This window comes from Ranitomeya imitator, chromosome 4 (genome assembly GCF_032444005.1).
Source record: "Ranitomeya imitator isolate aRanImi1 chromosome 4, aRanImi1.pri, whole genome shotgun sequence".
Lineage (NCBI taxonomy): Eukaryota > Metazoa > Chordata > Amphibia > Anura > Dendrobatidae > Ranitomeya > Ranitomeya imitator.
In genome coordinates, this window is record NC_091285.1 from 259,473,681 (window position 1) to 259,489,466 (window position 15,786).

The following is a 15,786-nucleotide window of genomic DNA, read 5'->3' on the forward strand; positions in this document are numbered from 1 at the left end:
TCCTATTATCAGGGTGTCATGGAGGCAGTTTTCTCCTATTATCAGGGTGTCATGGAGGCAGTTTTCTCCTATTATCAGGATGTCATGGAGGCAGTTTTCTCCTATTATCAGGGTGTCATGGAGGCAGTTTTCTCCTATTATCAGGATGTCATGGAGGCAGTTTTCTCCTATTATCAGGGTGTCATGGAGGCAGTTTTCTCCTATTATCAGGATGTCATGGAGGCAGTTTTCTCCTATTATCAGGATGTCATGGAGGCAGTTTTCTCCTGTTATCAGGGTGTCATGGAGGCAGTTTTCTCCTGTTATCAGGGTGTCATGGAGGCAGTTTTCTCCTATTATCAGGGTGTCATGGAGGCAGAATTATATTATCAGGGTGTGTGGAGGCAGCTTTCTCCTATTGTCAGGGTGTCATGGAGGCAGTTTTCTCCTGTTATCAGGGTGTCATGGAGGCAGCTTTCTCCTGTTATCAGGGTGTCATGGAGGCAGTTTTTTCCTGTTATCAGGTGTCATGGAGGCAGTTTTCTCCTATTATCAGGGTGTCATGGAGGCAGAATTCTATTATCAGGGTGTGTGGAGGCAGCACGGTTCTGCTTCCTCCTCTCCGGTGAGTGACTACCTCCCAGCCCTGCCCTATGCCTCATGCTCAGGACACGTTAGTACAGAGCCTCATACAAGTACGTCATAACTAACACCGTGAGAAGTCGACCGCTTAGAATTGGGGCTCGCGCCATGTGGGAGGACGCGGTGACGTCATGAGCCGCCGAGACCTGAGAGTATGTGGCACAGCCTGAGCGCTCACTTCTCACCCCACGTCCTATCCTTCACATAGCTCTCGTGGCCCCGCCCACCCTCCGCACGGTAGACACAGCCCTGCACACAGCCCTGCACGGCCACCTAGCGCCTCAGTCTACACAGCAGTGCTCGGAGGAGGCGGCCGGTGAGTGCGGACTGGTAAGTGCTGTAGCCGTGTAGTCCTGGCCAGCGATGTCACTGACGGTTCTTTCTACCTTGCGTTTACCTCGTAGCGCCATTGTTCTTGGACCGGACTCCATAACGTCTGAGAATGTCAGCCTGGAGGATAGTTACTGTGCCGACTGCTGGGGAGCGGCCACCTCCTGCACCGGGGGATAGGCAGTGGCGGGCCCAGCAGGAGGACAGTATTAGTGGGGTATGTGGGCACTCCGTGGTTGTAGGGGCTGGTGGTCGCCCCAAAGGCTGGAGTGAATGGGCGTCTGTAAGGGACGATTGTGTTCACCCCTGCCGCGGGGCGACGTCACCTATCCAAAAGTAACCCTAAAATATATAATTGGTTTTAGTATAGGTTTATACAAAATATTATTTTTTTTAATCTTTTTTGATAGGACCGGCTTATTCTCCACTTTGTGGCCCATTTTGCTCAGTAATCTCACATTGGTCCTTGTGTGCGGGGTCGTGGGAGAACGTCTTGTCCCATTAAACTTGGTCGGGTCCCTGGAGGAATCCTATATATATATATATATATATATATATATATATATATATATATATATATATATATATATATATATATATATATATATATATATATATATATATATATATATATATATATATAGTCTTCACTAATAATAAAGGCTTGTGTAACCTTTCTCTAGAAATACAATCGCTTTATTCTTTGTCTGAGCTTATGATCTTGCCATGCTACCAGTAAAGGGCAATGTGGGCGCAACGCTGGTCACACTGACCCTAAAATGCCACTGACTGCTTTGTCTCTAATATCAGAGTGTTCCTGATCCTATAGTTTATGTAGGACCCTGTTATCTCACACTTTTTTTTTTTTTTTCTTTTAAATTTTTTTGTATTTTTTTTTTGTGTTCTGCCAGTATGATCTAATTATACATGTTAGTAAGTAAAATGTAGTAAACATGACTTACTTCATTTTCAGACTTTAGAGAAATGTATGAAAAGCGCACGTTTTTTGTTCCAAAAATGGGGTATTTAAAGTCTCTCTGCTTCATGAGGACCCTGGAGTACAGTGTGATTAAAAAGAGACAAATGTATCAAATGTGGTGCATAAAAAGAATACTATGTTCCTCACATTTATTGTGAGGACTCTGCTACTCCAATAATGTTGGCTTGCCTTCACCCGCTTAAGATGCTTCAGTAAGTGACAACCATTTCACCTATTTGTATATTCAAACAAATATTTAGTCGCCATATATTAAATCTGCAATTTCCTGCCTGACCTTTCTTCTGATCTTAATTTCTGCCTGTAATGCATATGATGCTTTTAGTTTGTCAGGAGACCCAAGGTCAGCCCAGGAATTGTTTCTGCCTGGGCTATGTTGTCAGTGTCAAACTGAACCAGTGGAGTATAAGAGCAAGCCACCATGGATTTTGAATACAAAATACATCAAATTTATTAATTCATAAAGAACACACATATTAAAATGACAAACATGTATGAATCCAGAAGTATGCATGGAAACATATGGAGGAGATGTGGAGGTAGGCAGGGGGGAAATACAAGGAAGCACCTAGTAACTAATCAAATCAGGAAAGCAAATCAGAAGAAAGTGGTAACAATAAAGACCCGACAGTTTAGAAATAGCAGCAGTAAAGTGCATAGTGTGCATCAAACAGTCAAAGGTTAATACAAAGTGCCTATCTGCTTACCCATAGTGGATCACAGCTGCTGTCACCCGCCCCGCGGCGGTTGTCAGTGGTAGAGATGGGCGAACCCGAACAGTAATGTTCGGCATCCGTACTGACCATCTACTGTTCAGGCAGGGACTTCACCAGGAAGTCTGTGTTACTGTTTGGGTTCGGATGCCCGAACACTGGGTGTTTGTCACGCTGTCATGTGCATGACAGCGCGGCAAACGCCGCTTCTCATCGACGGTGAAATTATCCCCTCTGGTCAGACAGCCCCGGTTCCCACACTGGCAAAAGACAGCGTGAGAACTTAGCTGTGAGGGGATATGGAGGCACTGCCTGTGGAGGTGTCCGAGCAGCACATAAAGGGCAGCGAACACTCCAGGGTGAGCGAAACCACTAGCAAGAATGGTGAACGGGGACGCCTTCCTTGTGCACCATATCCCCTTCTCCGGAACCGTTACTCGCTGAGATACAGCTTCGGGTGGTAAGTGTGGTATGATCACCTGGTAAGCTGACTTCTCCCATCTATGCTCTATTCCCTTGTTAAGAGATCAGCAAAGACTAAGCAAAAGCAATGTGTTTTGTGCACAGTACCCCTGCCTGACAGCAAGGCTAATAGGCTTTGTCAATCCTGCATATGCCAGACCCTGGAGGAGGAGGCTCCTATTTGTACATCGAAATCTAAGGGCTGCCATTAGGGAAGAAATTAGGAGCTCCCTTAAGGGAAAGGCCCATAAACGAGCTAGCATTGGAGTGAGCTCAGAATCTAGTCTGTCGAATCACCGCACTTCTCATGATGTTGCCTCATTCGCGCCACCAGGCCTTGCATCTCTTTGTTGCATCGTTTGCATTTTGCACGCATGCCTGCCTTACCGATAGGCGAAGGAGCTTCATTAAAATATTCCCAAACTGGGTCTCTTTTACGGCCTACTGCCATTATAAGGAAAGAATGTAAAAAACCTCAGATCGTACACACAAACAGATCCAGACTTGTCTGTCTGTGGCTATGCTGCAGTATTGTGCTCAAAGTTTCACTTTCATTTTCTTGTCTGCTTGCCCTTCCTCCTCCTCACACTTAGATTCACATTCTTCTTGTGTTGTGCAGATCTATTCCACTCCAAACAATCAGAAAGATATTGTCTAACTTCTTGGACTTGGCACTGAAGGGGTTGATTCTGTATTCATAGGTTTGTAGAACAATAGGATTAAGGTCTTTTTCTCAACTCTGTTCATGTTGTAACATTTTTGCCGTGAAGAAGAGGCTGGGACCTCTGCGGAGTCAAATTCAGTTAGGTAGAAACTTTGATTTAAATCACTGATTTAAATCAAGCCTTACTGACTAGTGATTTAAATTGTGATTTAAATCGTGATTTAAATCAGTTAGATTTAAATCAAATCCACCCTGTTTAGAACCATTATAAATTTGAGAAAGCTAAATAGATTCCTGCAGTGTCATACTTTTTATGATGGAATCCATCAATTCTGCAACTAAACTTCTGTTTCCAAGGTGTTTCATGACAGTCCTGGATTTAAAGGATGCCTATTACCATCTGCCTATTTACCAGGATCCCCAGCAATATCTGAGTGGTAGTACAGCTAGGTGACCAGGTTAGCCATTTTCAATTCGCCGCTATGCTGTTTGGTTTGTCCATGGCGCCGCGTGTATTTACCAAAGTAATTGCGGAAATCATGGCCTTTTTAAGACAACAGGATACACTGGTCATACCATACCTGGACAATTTCCTATTAGCGGGGAGGTCAGATGTTCAGTGTAGTGCCCGGAGATTGATTGCCGTCAGAAATTCCTGGGCATTCTTTTGGACTCCATAAACCAACATTGTTTTCTACTGGAGGACAAAAAGTTGGCCATCATCCACAAGGTCAGGGGAATAAGAGACGATCCGGATCTAACATTAAGAGATGCAATGTCCCTGCTGGGTTCCATGACGTCGTGCATACCAGCTGTACGATGAGCTCAGTTCCACACCAGGACTCTGTAGAACGAGGTGCTCGTAGCAGAAAAGTCTGCAAGGCCCTCGGAGAGGAAAATTACGGTTGTCGGTCGCCACGGTCAACAGTCTAGTTTGGTGGCTAGACCCGCTACATTTATCCAGGGGGGGTACCGTGGGGGATAAAGCTGGACATTATAGTTACGACCGACGCTAGCCCCTTGGGGTGGGCATCTCACAAGGGAGACAGTCTAGCCCAAGGGAAGTGGATTGCCAGGGAAGCTCAGGGTTCTTCAAATCTAAAGAAGCTTACTGCAGTAAAATATGTGCTTCTACAGTTTTTACCATCTCTGTGGGGTTTCCATGTGCACATACACCGACAACACGACAGTAGTGGCCTATTTAAACCATCAATTGGGGACAAGGTCACAATCACTGTCCACTGCAGGCGACATTCTCTTTAGCCAAAAATCACCTCCTCTCCCTATCGGCACTCCACATAAGGGGGAGAACAATTTTCAGATGGACTATCTCAGCCGACACTCCCTACGCCAAGGGGAATGGTCCCTGGATCAGCATGTTTTCAGTTAGATAGTACATCTATGGAGTCTTCCGGTTGTAGACCTTTTTGCGACAAGCAACAGGCAGGTCAGGAGGTACGCATCGCTACGGGCATCAGACCAGCCAGACATGGTGGATTCCCTTAAGGTCCAGTGGGATTATACTCTGGCATGTGCGTTTCCCCCGATGTATTTGATTCCGTTGGTCCTCAGGAAAATCAGCGAGGAGGGGGCGAGGGTAATACTGATTGTCCCCTTCTGGCCCAGTTTGCGATGTTCGTGACCGACCCGTGGGTGCTGCCAATGAGCTCGGGGCTTTTCTGTCAGGGCCTGTTCCGTCATCCTCAGACGGAGGGTCTCTACTTGACAGCGTGGAATTTAAGAGGGAGCTACTGAGGCGTAGAGGGTTCTCAGAGCCCTTAATTGCTACTTTACTGAAGAGTAGGAAGGAAGTCACTACAAAGATTTATTGTAAAACCTGGAAAAAGTTTTTAGGGTTCCACTCAGCCCCCCTGTTGGATCAGGTTCCAATTCAGGCGATTCTGGAGTTCTTGCAGAAGGGCCGAGAATTGGTATTATCAGTCAATACACTTAGGGTACAGGTGTCGGCATTGGGGGCATTGTATATGTATAACATGGCAGGGAACAGGTGGATCACTAGGTACTTCAAGGCCTGTGAGCGCAGTAACCCTGTTCATATTGCTAGATTGCCCCCATGGGATTTAAACCTTGTACTAGATGCATTGACAGGGCCTCCCTTTGAACCCCGAGATTCGGCTTCACTGAAGGTGCTGACCCTTAAAACAGTGCTGTTAGTAGCATTAACCTCTGCGAGACAGGTCAGTGACATTCAGGCGTTATCAGTAGATTTCTCCCCCCCCCCCCTTCCTGATGGGCTATAAAGATAAGATAGTTTTAAGACCAGACCCAGCCTACCTACCGAAAGTTGCTTCTAAATTTCATAGAAGCCAGGAAATCTATCTTCCATCCTTTTATGATAGCCCTGTTACTGTGGAAGATCTCTAGATGTTAAGAGCAGTACTAGAGTATTTAGGAAAAGCTCAGTCCTGGAGGCAGAGTAGGGCATTTTTGTTTCTTTCCAGGGTCAGAGGAAGGGGTCGAGTGTCACGAAAAACTCTATCGCCCCGTGAATAAGAGATGCAATCTGCCTAGCCTATTCGGCCAATTGGGAGTCTCCACCGGAAGGAATAAAAGCTCTCTTGGTGCGAGCCATGGCATCGTCCTGGGTGGAAAAGGCAGACGTCTCCATTGATCTAATTTGTAAGGCGGCAACGTGGTCGTCACCTTCCATCTTCTATAGACACTTCCGTCTTGATCTTTAGTCCTCTTTCAGTTTAGGCTTTGACCGATCAATTCTTAATGCTGTGGTTCCCCCCCCCCCCCCCCCCATGTGATCGTCTCTGAAAGTCTCTCGTGGGATGCTGTTGTGGCGATAGGAAAACCGGTTATTACGTACCGGTAATAGGATTTTAGAGTCCATAACAGCACCCGCACATTCCCTTCTGTTATTGAGCACTGGTTTCCTGCACTATTAAGGAAGGTGTGTCATTTAGATATTCACTGTATAGAGGTGGTGGTATTGTATAGTGTAAATAACATGTTTGTTGTGTACTAATGCGATGGGTAGTTCCTATCATACTCTGAAAACCAACTGAGGAGGCGAGGGGGACTGCCCCCTTTTTAACCTGTAGGTTCCTGTCCTGTTGGTGGGCGGATCCCTTCTCTGGTGGGGTGCTGTTGTGGACTCTGTAAAATCCTATTACCGGTATGTAATAACCGGCTTTCGGACTATAAGACGCACTTTTTTCCCCAAAATTTTTTGGTAAAAATGGGGGTGTAACTTATGGTAGGAATATACTTACAAATCCTGTGGCAGCGGTCGCGATGCAGCCTACCTTCCCAGGCTGGTGTGGCGGTGCTCTGAGGCCCCCACACATCCGTTGCTGCGATGCCGTGGCCTCCAGCAAAATGGCCGCTGGGGCCAGTTTCGGATCTCGGCAACGAGATCTCGTCGCAGAGATCTGAATCTGAGCATGCGCCGTTCCGGCGGCCATTTTCCTGGAGCCACCGCATCGCAGCAACCGAGCTGCTCGGGCTTCCGTGCTATGACAAAATGCCGGCGGAGCCCTGCCCACCACCAGAGAGTGCAGCCGCCCCCAACACAGAGCCCTGCCACCGCACCAGCCTGGGATGGGATTCCCACCGAACGACCACTCCTCCACCTGTGCCGATCCCTTCCCTGGTAAGCTGATTTCTGACTGTAAGGCTATGTGCACACGTTCAGGTTTTTTTGCGCTAAAAACTCTATAAAAACTCATTAAAAGTGCATACATTATGCATTCTATCATTTAGAATGCATTCTGCATGTTTTGTGCACATGGATGCGCTTTTTTCCGCGAAAAAAAAAACGCATCGCGGTAAAAAAAATGAGCATGTTCATTATTTTTGCGGATTTTCTACGTTTTTCCCGCAATTCTATGCATTTGGGAAAAAACGCACCAAAAACGCGTGAAATACGCATGCGGATTTCTGGCAGAAATGTCCGGTTTTTGTCAGGAAAACTTCTGCAAGAAATCCTGACGTGTGCACATACCCTTATGTTTCCACAGTCAGGAAACCTTTAGTATTCGCTGCAGATTGGACTCAGCAGATGTACGCAGCGTCCAATCTACAGCGTCCAGATGTTACAGCATAGTGGAGGGGATTTTATGAAATCCCGTCTCCACTATGTGTGCAGGGCCGTATCCGGACATGCGTTGCGTCTTTCCAGACCGCAGCATGTCTATTGATCTTGTGGAGATGCTCCTTCACCACAAGATAAATAAGTTTATGAATACCATGCGGTGATTCCGCATGTGTTCAATGAACACATCCGGAATTACCAAGCATACAACAGGGGGTGGTGCTTTGGGTGGAGCGGGGTATCCGCAGCGTCCAAAGAGCTGCCAATACACCCCATGGAACCATACTCTAAGACGGACCCTTATTTGACACATTATTTCCCCCCCCCCCATTTCTGAAAATTTGAGGTGTCTTAGGTCGGCGTCACACACAGCGTATGAAAATACGGTCCATATATTACGGCCGTAATACGCTGAAAAGTCCCGAAAATAGTGGTCCGTAGCTCCTCCGTGTGTCACCGTTTTTTGCGCATGGCATCCTCCGTATGTAATCCGTATGGCAGCCGTAATGCGTGTTTTTATCGCAGGCGTGCAAAACCGACATACGGCTATACAAGGGATCCATGTGTAAAAAAGAAAAAAACATATATACTGTGTATGTGTGTGTGTGTATGTGTATATATGTATGTATGTATATATATATATATATATATATATATATATATATATATATATATATATATATATATATATATATATATATATATATATATATATATATATATATATATATATATATATATATATGCTATTGAACCCGTTCTACGCCCGGGTGGCGAGCATTTATATTGGTATATGGTCTCCATCATGTGCTGCTGCCATCCTGCACCCGTTCTGTCATGTGCTGCTGCCATCCTGCACCCGTTCTGTCATGCGCAGCAGCCATCCTGCGCCCGTTCTGTCATGTGCTGCTCCCATCCTGCTGCCATCCTGCGCCCGTTCTGTCATGTGCTGCTCCCATCCTGCTGCCATCCTGTGCCCGTTCTGTCATGTGCTGCTCCCATCCTGCTGCCATCCTGCGCCCGTTCTGTCATGCGCTGCTGCCATCCTGCGCCTGTTCTGTCATGTGCTGCTCCCATCCTGCGCCCGTTCTGTCATGTGCTGCTCCCATCCTGCGCCCGTTCTGTCATGTGCTGCTCCCATCCTGCGCCCGTTCTGTCATGTGCTGCTCCCATCCTGCTGCCATCCTGCGCCCGTTCTGTCATGTGCTGCTCCCATCCTGCGCCCGTTCTGTCATGTGCTGCTCCCATCCTGCGCCCGTTCTGTCATGTGCTGCTGCCATCCTGCGCCCGTTCTGTCATGTGCTGCTGCCATCCTGCGCCCGTTCTGTCATGTGCTGCTGCCATCCTGCGCCCGTTCTGTCATGTGCTGCTGCCATCCTGCGTCCGTTCTGTCATGTGCTGCTCCCATCCTGCGCCACTAATGTATTATATGCCCCCGTATGCTGCTGCCATATATTAAAAAAAAAAAAAAAAATACCATACTCACCTATCGTCCGGCTCCACTGCAGGTGTGTCTTCAAGAAAATGGCGCCGGAAAGCGCGGACTGCGCAGGCGCCGATTCCGGCAGCAGGAATCGGCGCCTGCGCAGTCCGCGCTTTCGGCGCCATTTTCTTGAACACACACTCCGGCTCCTCTGCCTGTGACTGGACTCTGTCACAGCAGAGGAGCCGGAAGACGGAGCCGCACGCAGCGCTGGAACGGAGGACAGGTGAATATACTTACCCTCCCTCCTGGCGCGTCCACGGTCCCTGACTCTCCGGTGGAGATCGCGGTATGCGTTCAGTGCTTACGCATACCGCGATCTCCTGGGAGCGTCACTCTGTGGGGGCCAGACTGCGCTGGCGCTTGCTCCTGCGCAGTCTATAAAGGTTTCGGACAGAGTGACGCTCCCAGCGTTTATATATATATATATATATATCAGTAGACACATATATGTATATATATTAATATTTCATCCAGCGCGATATAGCAGAAAGCCTGTAATTCAATTACAGGCTTTTGCTTTCTCCTTCCTAAAACCCGACATGAAATGAGACCTGGTTTACATACAGTAAACCATCTCATATCCCCATTTTTTTTTTGCATATTCCACACTACTAATGTTAGTAGTGTGTATATGCAAAATTTGGCCGTTCTAGCTAGTAAAATTAAGGGGTTAAATGGCGGAAAAAATTGGCGTGGGCTCCCACACAATTTTCTCCGCCAGAGTGGTAAAGCCAGTGACTGAGGGCAGATATTAATAGCCTGGAGAGGGTCCATGGTTATTCGCCCCCCCCCCCCTTTCTAAAAACATCTGCCCCCAGCCACCCCAGAACAGGCACATCTCTCTTCCCATTCCCGTGTAGCGGTGGGATATGGGGTAATGAAGGGTTAATGCCACCTTGCTATTGTAAGGTGATATTAAGCCAAATTAATAATGGAGAGGCGTCAATTATGACACCTATCCATTATTAATCCAATACTAGTAAAGGGTTAAATAAACACACACACACACACACATTATTAAAAATTAATTTAATGAAAAAAACACAAAGGTTGTTGTATTAATTTATTCTACTCTCAATCCACTCACTGAAGACCCTCGATCTGTAAATAAAAAAAAAAAAATAAACCAAGAATATACATACCTTCCGAGGATCTGTAAGGTCCAACGATGTAAATCCATCTGAAGGGGTTAAAATATTTTGCAGGCAGGAGTTCTGTTAATGCAGCGCTACTCCTGCCTGCAAAACCCCAGCGAATGAAGGTAAAGTAGGTCAATGACCTATATTTAGCTTCATTTGCGGTGAGGCGCCCTCTGCTGGCTGTTCCTTGATCGTGGGAACTTTCCTAGAAAGCTCCCTGGCTCGAGTTCATATGAGGACAACCAGCAGAGGGCGCCCTCTTATGATCTCGAGCCAGGGAGCTTTCTAGGAAAGTTCCCACGATCTAGGAACAGCCAGCAGAGGGCACCTCACCGCAAATGAAGCTAAATATAGGTCATTGACCTACTTTACCTTCATTCGCTGGGGTTTTGCAGGCAGGAGTAGCGCTGCATTAACAGAACTCCTGCCTGCAAAATATTTTAACCCCTTCAGATGGATTTACATCGTTGGACCTTACAGATCCTCGGAAGGTATGTATATTCTTGGTTTATTTTTTTTTTTTTTTTTATTTACAGATCGAGGGTCTTCAGTGAGTGGATTGAGAGTAGAATAAATTAATACAACAACCTTTGTGTTTTTTTCATTAAATTAATTTTTAATAATGTGTGTGTGTTTTTTAACCCTTTACTAGTATTGGATTAATAATGGATAGGTGTCATAATTGATGCCTCTCCATTATTAATTTGGCTTAATGTCACCTTACAATAGCAAGGTGGCATTAACCCTTCATTACCCCGTATCACACCGCTACACGGGAATGGGAAGAGAGTGGCCAAGTGCCAGAATAGACGCATCTTCCAGATGTGCCTGTACTGGGGTGGCTGGGGGCAGAAGTTTTTAGCCGGGGGGGGGGGCGAATAACCATGGACCCTCTCCAGGCTATTAATATCTGCCCTCAGTCACTGGCTTTACCACTCTGGCAGAGAAAATTGTGCGGGAGCCGACGCCAATTTTTTCCGCCATTTAACCCCTTAATTTACTAGCTAGAACGGCCAAATTTTGCATATACACACTACTAACATTAGTAGTGTGGAATATGCAAAAAAAATGGGGATATGAGATGGTTTACTGTATGTAAACCAGGTCTCATATCATGTCGGGTTTTAGGAAGGAGAAAGCAAAAGCCGGTAATTGAATTACCGGCTTTCTGCTATATCGCGCTGGATGAAATAATAATATATATACATATGTGTCTCAATGACATATATAATATATATATATATATATATATATATATATATATATATATATATATATATATATACATATATATATATATATATACATATATACCTATTCTATGTGTACACATTTACTCTACCTATTCTACTGTAAGCTGTCAGTGTGATTTTACTGTACACAGCACTGAATTGCCGTCTTTTCTCTCTAACACCGCTGCGTATTCCTCGCAAGTCACACTGCTGGTCCGTGTGTAATCCGTATTTTTGGGGCTTCCATAGACTTTCATTGACGTTTTATTTGCGCAATACGGTGAAAAACGCAGCATGCTGCGATTTTCTACGGCCGTAGAAAGCCGTATAATACTGATCAGTTTAATACGGCAAATAGGAGCAGGGGCATAGAGAATAATTGTGCCGTATTTTTTGCGAGTTTTACGGACGTAGTTTCTGCGCTCTTACGTCCGTAAAACTCGCAAGTGTGACGCCGGCCTTATAGTCCGAAAAATACGATAATAGAAACATGTCACCACTTCTGCATTATCACCCACTCCTGGTTTTGGCTTACAGATACTGATGTGAAATAATGAACATGTGAATGTGGCCTTAAGCAATATGTTTAATGTTAAAAAGTATCCACAGAAGATCAAGCCTTCACATCAGGGCTATATTGTGGGAAAATAAATTAATGGCTCCTGAAATGCCGCTTTGTAAACATTACTTTTATTTTAAAAAAAAAAAAGTGTTTAAGGCTGTATTTGTTTGGTATCACTGTATTTGTGCCAACCTATGGAAACAGCAGCTTGGCTTCCAGTAGTAAGCCAAGCTGGTGTTCCTCCTATAACTAAGCACAATAGAAAAGCATTATGTCCAACTTAATACCAGAGGAAAAAAGTAGACTGTGTCCTCTGGAGAACTGGGCAATAAAAAGGTCATTGAACAGAGTAGCTCTTTGTGAGTTAATTCTATCTGGCAGTTTTGTGTTGTGTTTTATGGCATTTTTCGTGTCTTGCATGATTAATTTGCACATTATTCTTCAGTTTTTCCTTGGCAGTGGTCAGATTTGTGGCGTACACCTAATTACATTGATGTTGGATCAAGAAAACTTTTTCTCCCTTTTCATCAGCTTTATAATCTGCATACCTTGTGCAAAAATTTTTTTTAGCATACACTGACACAGGCTGTAGTATCGAGAAATTCAACAATACCCTTATGCTAGAATCACATTAGCGTATGGCATCGGATGGGATATGCTAATGACCCTCGGATCCAGCTCTGCTGCGAGCCGAGTGTCCGTGCTCTGAGCTCTGATCCTCTCACATGCAAGGATAGGGAAACAGGTGCGAGGTGACAAAAAAATTAATTTCTCCGTCTCCTCTGTTGCCGGCGTCAGTGAGAATCTCGCTGCACTCGGGTGACCTACGAGTGCAGTGCGATGTTCAACCTACTCCCTTAGACTTGTATGGGTGCGTGCGATCCAAATGTTGCATGCAATCGCAGCATGCTGCAATTTTTTTCAGCCTGAACTTGATTGGAGCTGAGAAAAGAAAATGCAAATGAACACACAATCTTAGACTAACATTGGTCCAAATTCACTTTTTTTTTTTTTTTTTTATCTGATTGTGTTGATCCGATTTATTCGCAAGTGTGAGCGAACCCATCTACTGTGCAATATGTCCTTTTTAAGTAATGCACAAATGACCCCTGATTAAACTTACATTTCCTGTGTGTCCTTTACTGCTCATATAGCAAACTATCAGCACTTCATGGCCATTTATAATATGCTAAGTATGCTAGTACTTTACTGTTCTACTCGGTCCTAGACAGAGGATGGGGCTTAGCAGACGTGCACCACCAAAATATCATTTATACTGGAACTTGGGACCCCTGTTCTTGTGATCATGTGGTAGGACGCACAGCGATCAAGCACTTATTAGCTATACCGTGGGCATGAAAAAGACCTCTAGGGGAGCACCCTGGCATCCATGCATTCCTAAAAAGGTCTTTATGCTAATCATGATTGATTATGAGCTTCCTTTCGTGGTACACACAAAACAATGTTGCATAACCTACACAACCATCCTGTTGAATGGCCATCTTGTATCACTACATTTTCTGTGTAGTGGCTACTGCAGGAGAAATGTTTGGCTCGCTGGGGCTTCCTGGTTTTTGCTTACAATATGGCTTGCAACAAATGGCTGATCCTTAAGTGGATTGTTTGATAGGGGTTGTGAAGAATATGGGAGATATAATTTCATATCAATAATTTGTATCCTATTTGGCATGGGATTATAAAAACTCCTTCAGCTTGCAGCTGTATGAGAGCACCTAGCTCATCAGGGTTGTCAAGCCTCAAAAGGCTGAGAGTGATAAATCTCAGACCTTGAGCCAGCTAAGCTCAGAACAAAAGGTTTGCCTGCCATGTGGGTACCATGCGGTCTAACTTCTTTGTTCTGACAGCTAGGATTTCATATGGACAATAGTGACTTGCACGTCCTGGCCATACACCAGTTACATTTTTGAGATCTCTGGAACAGATTTGTTCTAGCAGCACAGGGTGGGCAGATACGTAGCATGGCTATTAGGAACCAGATAGCAAAGATGTGTTTTAGTCTCAACATGTAGCAGAGGCCCTGCCAGATCTAATGGCGCCAAAAACACCTCACTAGGACAGTCCATTAAGGAGTTATGATCCATCTAAAGTCTTGGAATTTTTAGCTGCTAGAGGCAAGGGGAGGAGATTTAGGCTCAACCCAGAGGGGATAAAGGTGAGTGTAAGGCCATGTGGTATCTCGCTCTGTTACGCATGTTGTCTACTACAAGGGATCATGTCAAGTAAGATGCTGTGAAGGACCTAGGAACCAGGTTGGTAGCCCATGCCCCCTGCAGCCCAGCTCACACATGGGCGAACATCAACCCGGTAATTGACATGATCCATCTGCTTATGTCTTGTCCTACCACTACCTGTATTTGCATATCTGACCATTGTATATGTATAACCATTGTGTGTGTATATAGTGTATTGTCTAGTGTGCCCTTAAGGTGCCTAAATATATAATTTAACCTCAGGCTGCTCTTTTATCTTGCTTCACATGTCCATATTCTCTGTTTCACTTTCCATGCTACTGGGGCTGGTTTCTAGCCAGATATAATCCCGTTAACAGACTGGGACTGATGGCAGTCCTACTGGGCTGACCAGGCTGTGTTTCACTGGTGCTAATGAAAGGGGCATGTAAGGGTGGTGCCACACCAGTGACTGCGTGGTCCACCACATCTTCCTACTTCCTGTGCCTCCCTTTGCCCATATGGACAGGGAGTGTCCGTGTAAAACTGTACCAAGCTAACCTTGCGCGTAACGTCACGTTGGTGAAAGTGGGGAGACGGCATTACATGATCTGTCTGATTATAGTGACGTCAGGCAGGGTGGCGATGTGCAGGTTCTTCAGAAATGGGGGCTGTAGCGGGATTCTGTGTGATCTCTCTGGTGCAATCCTTCAAAGGGGTTGTCTCAAGACTTGAGCATGTTTGCACACCGTAGCCGGAACACCACTTGTTGTTTACATCGCAGTTGCTGTTCTTTAAAAATATGGCTACTGGGGCTACAGTGAACCTCATGACTTGGTGGCATGACAGTAATTATAACAAATTCCACTTTGGTTGCTCATTAGTCATGACCATTTTTTTCTCCCTCTCCTTCTTCCCTATTGGGTAACATTCAATATTGTATGGTCCTTTTACAACTGTTTACCATACACCATCAATAAGGTATACAATTATAGTTCGGTTTACTGCAGATTATTTGATGAGACATTGAAACACAATATGAATAAAAACAAAAGATTGTGCTACATGTAAACCATATGGCAAGGTCAGCCACCTGTAGCACTCCAGCTGTTGTAAAACTACAACTCCCAGTTTTTGGCACTTGGCATGCTCTGGAGCATCAGGACAGCTGGAGTGACACAGGTTGCTGGCCCTATGGTTTCAGAGTACAGAACTGCAGAATGTAAAAAATGAAAACAAAAACATCCATTTGTTTCTTGCTGTGACCAGCAGCGCAAATTTGGAACTGCTCGCAGTAAAATATGTAGGTCTGCAGGATTAGCTATGTT

General features: G+C 45.2%; 1 protein-coding gene across 1 annotated transcript in view; it reads left to right on the forward strand.

The window, feature by feature from the left end:
* The first annotated feature begins 645 nt into the window (after window positions 1-645).
* CSRP2 (cysteine and glycine rich protein 2) overlaps window positions 646-15,786 on the forward strand; it is a 49,838-nt gene continuing 34,697 nt past the window's right edge. The window contains exon 1 of the mRNA XM_069764548.1: window positions 646-951. The gene's annotated coding sequence lies outside the window, so the exon portion shown is untranslated. The remainder of the gene's footprint in view (window positions 952-15,786) is intronic.